Below are 9,147 nucleotides of genomic sequence, written 5' to 3'. Positions count from 1 at the left end.
GCAGCCTGTGCATGAAAAATACACTTTTCACTTAGCTGGAAAGACAAAAATCCCTCAGGGGTTACTACAGCGCAGTCACCCAGCTGCAAAAGACCTCGGGAAGGGCGAAGGTTGGGGATTTGAGGTGGCAGTGTGGGCAGGGCTGAGTCTTTGACCTAGAAGTTAAGGTCAGGACTCTCATATGTCTTATAATGAAGCTGGTTTTAGTTTTTTACTGCAAAAACTCTCCAGCAGGTTTTCAGACGCTTCTCCCTCCGGTATGGCGCAGTGGGAAGGTGCAGTAGGGTAATGAAGTTGGATTCTCCACGCTTGCCTTTGGGGTCTTTCAGCTCCTGCCAGTGAAACCCAGTCCTGGTACAGTGAGCCCTGTCTGAGGACAGCACGTCCCGCTTGGTCCCCTTCATCCATGGATGTGTGCAGGGCATCAGTGAGCATCAGTAGCAGAGCAAAAACCGAGAGACAGAAGAAATGTTGTGCATTTTAAGGAACAGACTAATTTTAATCCAGAGGAATTGTTGTGACAATTACACTATTCAAAGTCGTTTCGATGCCTCTTACTAATTTCTTCTGCATTATCCTCTTGCCCCCTTGGAGATGACCAAGACTGGACTTGATTGCAACTGCTGCTCGTCAGTGCGGCGGTTCCTTGTGAGCCATTAGGAGTGCGGCATCCGCCGGAGTTGCCATGGAGATGCCAGGGCTGATTGCAAGCCAGGTTAACCGCTCCTGCCGCCGCCGCCAGCAAAGCTCAGCTCATCCCTCCTCAGGGACACGGGCTGCTTGGAGAGATGGTTGTTGAAATCAGAGTGTGGACCAGCTGCCGGGTGGCTTAGAGGGACCCATGCACCAGAGCGCTGAAGCTGTTGGGAGCGATTGAGATGAGTCCAAGACTTATGTCTGCAAATGGAGATGGGCTAACAGGAGGAGTTCACCATGCCAAATCTCTGTCTCAGATATCCTGGGTCCAGTCTTTTGTGGATGCTCTCAGGCTGGCCTCGCTGACCTGGCCAAGAGCTGCTCCGAGTGAGCTGTGGCCATCACTGGGTGTTTATGCCCGTCAGAGGAGGAGGTGACTCTTTCTGGGGTTGTGTTGTAGCATTGAGAAATCTGGTCTTTCAAAATTTGGCAAGCGTGGTGTAACTTGACGTACAGTATTAGCATAAATTAGCCAAGAACACGTTTATCTGCAGCAGAGTGAAGGTTGCTGTTTGGCAGCAGGTGGCTTGCTTTTATGCAACAGATATTCTGTCTTCACTTAATAAACATCTATCAGATAAAAAGGTGATGCGGTTGACACACAGCTCATCTATTCTTACATTTGGCATTTGGGAACATGGTTTCACTGCTCGGATCTGACTGGAAGCATGTACCATTTCACAGGCAGGAAGGTTCTTCGCTGTTAATAAATTTTGACTCTGATTTAAATGCAAGACGAGCGTATGTCCTCTCTGCCCCGGCTGAAGGCTGCAGCATGTGCTCAGCCACCGCCTGCATTTTGTGTGATTAGCTTCACCCCAAAAAATCAGACTTCTTGCACCCAGTGCTGCTCTGGGGTGTGGAGAGCCCTCTCCTCTCAGAGTCCAGTTTTGGGAGGCCCATTGGACCACCGGGGCACCGACTGGGGTGTATCTGCTCTATGGATACCATTACTTTTTATATATCCTACTTTATATATAAAAAAATACATATGTCTCCTACTTTATAGATATCCTTCTCTGACACCACGATCATCTCCCTCGAAATACAAAGTTAGTGCAGTTCTTACAGATCTCAGTCATCTGAGTGAAGGTCAAGAGTACTTTTTTTTCCCTTCTTTTGAGAGCAGTAATGGGAAAAACTATTACCAGGTATAGAAACAGGGTCAAAAAGCTGTGGATAAATGTGGCACAGCACCAAATGAAGTGACAGGAGACCTAATTATGGGATTGAAGCTATGGTATGAAATAGGTAAAAATCTCACAGGAACTTGTATCGCCTTGTATTTTTGCAAGAACTTGAAATGCTCTTTCTTCTTCTCACCTGAGCCTTTTAGAAATCAGTACATTTTTAGCTGAAGGTTGGAGACAAGGACCAAATGGCCAAGAACAGCTGGAGAGGTGTTCACGTTTGCCTCGTCGTATTCAGGATTGGATGGCTGGCCTTGGAAATGTGGGTGAAGTCAAGGGAAACAGTTGGGCTTTTTTCCCACTTTTTCAAAGTGGAGTTTGTAATCACCACCACCACATGTCCAATAGTACTTTCTACCATCTACCCCCTTCATGTGCTTAATTTAGAAGGACAAAATTATGTAGTACCGAGATACTATATCCTGATTGCAGCGGTCACTTCATCCTAGCTGCTTGCCCTGCCTGGGCGGGATGGGCCACGTTTGCAAAGTCTTATTTGCACGCCTAGGAGTGAGCATTCACATTTCTGCTCAAGTGCTTGCCCATCCCAAAGTTCAAGCTTCCTTGTGCAAATGGCATTTGGCAGGACGGATGGGTCAGCCAGCCATAAAACTCAGAAATGCAGGCTTCTGAAAGCCTGAAATACAGGGACCCACAATCTGAGGGAGGAAATTGGGAATCAGGTTAAGGTTGTGTTGAGCAAATGGCCCCAGGCCTTGTGCTGTGCTTTGGGAGAAGAATAAGGAGCGTGTGCTCTGCAGGTGGGCAGAGGGCTTGGGCTGCTGCTGGGCAGCGTGCTGCTGCTGGCTGGCAATTCGTTTGCTCGGTCCTTTGCTGGGAGAGTAACGGTAACGCATCAGTGAGAGGAAGATATTAGTTTGCAGGTAGGTAGTCCACTCCCACTGTTCATGAGGCTCTTCCTTTCCCAAGGCACTATGAATAAATAATATGGTATGAAAATGAAGCCAATGCGGTTATCAGGGCTATTAGATGAAAGCACATTGGGAGCTGATTTAGATCTGGATATTCTGCCTATAGTTTAATGTAGTGGGGATTGGAGAAATCACTTCTCTGGAAGACCACGCATGCCGGTGGGGAGAGAGTATCTCACTGGTCCTGGGACGTGTTTATCTTTAGGAAAGAGTGTTGTGGAATCTCGCTCCATGTTGGTGAAACTTGATTACTGCCTTATCATTCAGAGCTCGAGGGATATATTCATGCTGTTATTATAATATGTTATTTCCTCACAGTTCCTCATATAAGTGATGGAGGCTGTGATGCAGAACTCGGGGTGTGTGTGTGCAGGAGAGGGAGAGCCGTGTGCCTCTGTAAATGAAAATCCATCTGCTTTCTGTGCTGGAGGTGAATGCCCAGTGCAGAGCAAGGGCTGCTTGCTTTGGCTTTTGCAGTGAGCAATGGTCAGTGAAGGTGTACAAGCTGCGTGCAGCAGGAATGGGAAACTTGCAGTAACTGTTTGGGGACAGAGATGTGGCTCCTCTGGCAGCCCCCAGGATCCTAAAGCTGCCCAAAGCAGCAGCTTAGGGTCCCCGGGAGATTTCCTCTGTTTTTGCAGCAGTGCTCATTGCTAGTTCTAACAAACCAGAGCCATGCTGGGATGCCTATACCACCCGGCTATTCCAGCCTGGTCCCAGGCCAGGCCCTTAAACCAGCTTCTTTATTCCCAGCAAACCCAGGGACTTGAACCCTGCTTTGATGCGAACAAGCAGGGAACCTGCTGGTGGTGCTGGGGGAGATCCCAAGCAATGTGGCGCATCCCAGTCCTCCCAGGCCTTGGCCGAGCGCAGAGCAGGGGGCAGAGCTGGAGGTGCGTTTTTGGTTGGTGGAGTGCTAAAGCTATTCACTCTTTAGCTGCTTCATCGGTGAGAAAGGGCGAGTGGGGATTTATTGGGAGAACTTTTTGCCTTCTCTGTCAAGAGCAGAGTGACAACCCCCCTCGCAGGGACCCTGGGGAACACTGCAAGCTCTCCAGCAGGTTATTAAACAAAAATAATTTTCATTAGGAAGCAGAAATCCTGCTGCTGAGAAAGATTGCTTCACACGAGCAGATTTGGCTTGCTAACCCACGTTTTCCACCTCCAGCCAGCTCAAGTCACACGGAGGATGCTCTGGTTGTCTTGCCAACAGATGGGCCCAGGCCACACCAAGGGAAAAGCGTTCCTGTGAGCAACAGCCTGTTTTATTTTTACCATGAACAAAACCTCAGACCTCCACAGTCCACGTGCGCAGGGACAACAGCAGGATTTTCTCTCTGCAGAGAGGACTTTTACCTCCTGGAGAGGACCCCGTGCCCAAGCACTCGGTGCTTACAGCATCCCTGCAAGCGTTTGATCTCGGAGCCTTGCTCGCTGCCTCCAAGCCTTGGCACAAGCCCCTGCTTAATTTTCTATTATTTTTGCCCATTCCTTAGCTTGTTTCATTCCTCATCCCAGTTTTCTCCTGTACATGTAATTGAATTCACTACTGCTTACTGCCCAGTTACGGAGAACTGGAGTATTACATTGAATTATTTGATTTTAAAACTCTGTCACCTGTGAAAAAAATTTACGTTACATATGGAAGGAAAATAAAAATTAAAACTTCATTGAAAGGAAAAATGGTTTTGAAGAATTTTCATTTTACTCTTCATGTCTTTAAACTGCCTCAATATTCTAGTAATAATTTTGGGTTGTTTTGACCTGAAAGAATCAAAGTATTTCTCTTCTGACAAGGCTGACAGATGCTTTGACTGATGCTAGCTAAAATCAGGTCTTTCAGTCTCAGAAATGTTACAACATCATTTGCATACAAACGGGGACCTAGACAAGCACTTGAAAATTTCTCGCACTTGCAAATCCTGACACTTGAGATGAATAAAAGGCATTTTACTCCCTGAGCCCAGCGGATGCTCAGCAATAGTGACGTTCGTGTCAACACTAGTTTGAAACTCTGAATTATGAAAGTGATACTGGGAGATTTTCGCCTTTCTCCCCACCCAGACAGGTTCTCCCGACACTCTCTTGGCCGTTAACAAGCAAGGCGCATTAAAGGCAGTGATCTCTGGAGCTGCAATAAAGTCTCCACGGGGAGCGATGCTTGTTTGCTGCAGTTCTCTGTGCATCCAAAATCATCTTCCTCTCTTTGTACCTTTTGCCATAAACAATTACGTTCATAAATATGCAAAGATTTGCTTCCCCTGAGCAAAACCCTCCACCGTCACAGCTGGGCCAGGAGGTGGTCAGGCACGCTTACTCCCATCATTGCAAATTCCAAAAGAAACTGCTGGCAGCCCGTGTGTCGGGAGAGGAGGCTGCGGAACAGGGCAAGCACCTCCAGCGGGAGATGCTCGGCTGCCCCTGCCCCGCGGGCTGCCACCGCGCTGCCGGGTACCCAGCATGGGGGAGAGCTTCTTCCCTTCCCCTTCCCCTTCCCCTTCCCCTTCCCCTTCCCCTTCCCCTTCCCCTTCCCCTCCCCCTCTTTCCTTTTCTCTTTTCTTCTTTCCCTTTTTTCCTTTCCCATTTTGCCTTTTCTTTTCCCTTTCCCATTTTTCCTTTTCTTTTCCCTTTCCCTTTTTGCCTTTCCCTTTCCCGCCAGGCTGCCAGTGAAGCCCCTCCGTGTCGGGGACATGCCGACACCTCCAGAGGGGCTCACCAAGGGCCCCCCACTCTTGCAGACGTTGCTGCGCCAGGGCCTGGCCTCCCCGGCATCGCATCTGCTGGCCCAAAATCTTGCAAATTTTCGCCCAAACCATGAAGATTTTGCAGCAGCTTTCCCCAGCTCCTGTTGCCTCCCCTGTAGCCGTGTGAACAGTGCGCAGTGTGATACACAAATATTTCACTCGGCATTTTTAAACTGTTTTTACAAGGGTTTATGCATTTAGTAAAACTTCCTAAATATTCATAAACTGCTCACCAGCCACGTGAGCTGATGAAGGATGGAGCAGGCTGGGGGGGGTTTACTATTTTGAAGAGTCATCACATAAATTATTCAACAGCCCTAATCTGACCAGCTGTACTTACTGTCGTGGGCCAAGAGCTCCAGAGGCTGCTGCCTCCCAACTCTGACCAGAAATTTCGCTGTTTTGGCTTTTGGCAGGGAGTCAAGGTGAGAGCCGACCCAGGCGGACGGGGCGGCAGGAGGGGGGTGCTCATCTGGAAGCATCCAGCCTGACAGCAAAAAAATCTCCATCGGGCCAATATATTAACGTCCTTTGCAACAAGCACTCCGTGGAGCTCTTGTGCATTGTGAATGAGCAGTAATAATTAGAGACTTGCAGCGTCTCCAGATGTTTTGTATATGTTTCAGTCTCCATTTATTTGTTTTCTGTGCTGACTTACTTGGGATACTGAAAATGTAAATAATGAATATGTGATGAGCAGCAAGAATGGATCTCTGCCCTGCCTCGCTCTTCCAAAAAAGCTAATTAAACCAAGTACTAAAATAAAAACTGCTTGAGCCTGCTCCAGCATCAGCCATAAAAGAGTACTCATGAGCAAATAATTGACAATTAAAGCCCAACTTACAGAAAAGAAGAAAAAAAGTAGTCTTGTATACAGCTGAAGTGAGCTCTTCCGAGCAGCGAGGATCTAAGCGAGGGTTGTGTCGATGGGAAATGAGCTATGGCTGGGGCGGGGGCCTGAGCGTGCTCGCACCCAGGTGCCAACAAAACTGGCTCAAACCTTGAGCCAGAGCCACTGGTTTAAATTAGAGCTGTGTTGGCAGCATCCCTCATCCAAGGTTTTTAAGTTCCTTGTCGGTAGAAACATCATTGCGGTGGAGGCTTGGAGATGGGGAAACTGAGGCACGGAGCAGGAGCAGGGCTGGCAGCCGAAGGGATTGCTGGAGCTGGGGCGGGAGCAGATTGCCAGGCTGTATTTGTTAAAAATCAGGGCAGGTGCTAATATATACATTGCCTAATATACGCATAGCCTGGCTCAGGGCCAGCTTTCTCCTGGGGCTGATGTTGATATGGGATCCCAGTCCAGAGGACTGCACATTTGATTGTATGAATTATACATATATGAATGTATATACTGTGATCTGGTGTGCGCTCTTCAGAGTTTAATGCTTTATTTAGACTGAATTAACTTGCTTCACAGGGCTTTGTTTATCCATTTTAATAAATCAGCTCTTTCAGCTAAATCTTGCTTTAAGGGCTGATCATATCCAGAGCCTCTAAGAGAGCAGCAGATATAAATATTTGCTTTTACAATGAGAAAACTCTCCTGAGAATGCTTTAGCAAATGACTGTGGGTTTGTCTAAAACAGGGAAGCTGGTATTTTGCTGAGTTATTAAGAAGAAGTGAAGAAGCAGAAAGGTGGAGCCGTAGATAAGGGGGTCTTTGGTCACCGGGCTAAGGGACAGTGTTCTGCCAGGTGGGTTAAGCTCATGACCTGGCTTCCTCCGCTCCTCCCAGGTGAGGATGAAGCCTGGAGGCAGATGAAGCTGATGCCGGTAGCGTGGAGGGAGGCACGTAGCACAATGCCAGAGTCCAGGGTCGATGGACAGAGGCAGCAGACTCAGATAACTTATAAACTTTCTCATTTTTCTCCTGCTCAGAGGTCCAGACAGGCATTCTTGGCACTAGAAGTGACTACAGTAGTGTCTTGATGTTTAACAAATGAAATACCAGCATCTAGCAGTACCTGATAATAAAAGGGTTTGTTTTTTTTTTCCTTTCAATATTGTAAAATATTGAAATGGCTGTGGAAAATGGGAAAGCCTTTCCCAAGGGAGACTCAGGCAGGTGCCAGTGGGACTTTCCAAAGCAAAACTACCTGTATGGAGAACGCTGCGGCTGCAGAGCTGCCAGCCTTTGGCTGGTCAGTGTTTGCCTGCAGCCAATTTAAAAAGGAATGGAAAAGTGCAATCTCACACAGAAAAGCAAAGGGAGCTGATCAAACCATGCTGGTGTAACTCAGAAAAGGGATACTGAAAGTCTCTGGGTTGGTGAACTCATGTGCAGGGTGGGAAAGGGTCAGCTCTCGGCTGCGGTTGCTCTGGGTCTCCTGTCGGGGCGGTGGGCTTGACTCCCACTTCAGAGGCTGAATTAAGACCCAGTCCTTACAAGAAAAAAATGTTATTATTGGGTACAGTTTATAAATGCACTGATATGTCATGACTTGTGGATGCTTTTGGAAATGGGACCCAGCTCTCTAGTGACCTTTTTACGGCCCTTAGCATCCTTGGCCACTGACTCCCCTTTGTACTCAAACAGGAGCCGAATTCCTGAATAGTTTTAAGGATCTAGGTTGAAAATGTGTTGCATTAAAAAAAAAAAAAATCTTTAAAATAAAGTCCTCTGAAATTGCTCTCAGCTAATGAGCTTCCCCTGGCCGTGGAGGATGGTCATGTAGTAGGTGGCAGATAATCTCCAGGAGAATGAGGACAGCCTAGATTTCAAGAATAGCATAATTGTATGTAAATGCAAGGAACAGGGATCTTTTTTTTTTTTTAGCCCGAAAGAGCAAAGTTCATCAGATAACATGGCAGCTCCCAGCCCAGGAGCCCGGATTAGCTGGAAGCTGGGAGGGGGCCGGGAGCAGGGGCAGCAGCGGCAGAGCAGTGCCAGCTTTGGCACTGCCAGCCCCATGCTGCCCGGGCAGGTCTTTTTGGGGTATTAAATTGTGACGCTAAATGCATGCCTGTTTCTCAGCAGCCCTCAGCCTTCGTCTAACTGCTCTCGTTAATTAAACTGCCACCCAATGCTGCTGTCTTTAAGCTGCACATAGGCACCTCTTCATGAGCAACCGGGTTTTCAAAGCCACCGAGCACCTCGGGCTCGTGCGCACCCCATCAGCGCAGGCTGCTCGCACCCTCGCTCGCTCCTGCGAGCTTGGCAGCGGTTGTGTAGCCAGAGCCACTTGGGCCTTTTGCAAATACAGGATTATCTGCATGTAACAATTTCCAGATCAGGGTGCTTCTGATTATTTCTAACCTCATACTTCCTATCTCTGCATCTTTCCACAGAGGCTCTGCTCATCTGATTGTAATTTATTTGCACGGGTTCAAGACTGTGTGGCTTTTGGCTTCCTGAAAAACAAGCCTCAGAGTGCTGGAAGCTGCCCTGCACAGCTCCGGTGGCTTTTGGGCCAACATGCTGCCCACGCCAGGGAGTTTTGGGTGTTGCAGGGGCCTCACCGAGCCCCCCAGCCTGCTGGGAAGAGTGGACGTGAAGGGTGCAGTGCTCCCACAGCCGCTCGGGCTGCGGCCAAGCGTGCGATGGGGATGTTGGCTTTGCCACAGAGGTAACAGCTGCTGAAG

The sequence above is a fragment of the Ciconia boyciana genome, chromosome 11 (assembly GCF_034638445.1).
Source record: "Ciconia boyciana chromosome 11, ASM3463844v1, whole genome shotgun sequence".
NCBI classification, from domain to species: domain Eukaryota; kingdom Metazoa; phylum Chordata; class Aves; order Ciconiiformes; family Ciconiidae; genus Ciconia; species Ciconia boyciana.
The sequence above is the reverse complement of the archived record's forward strand: the minus strand, read 5'-3'. Positions refer to the sequence as shown.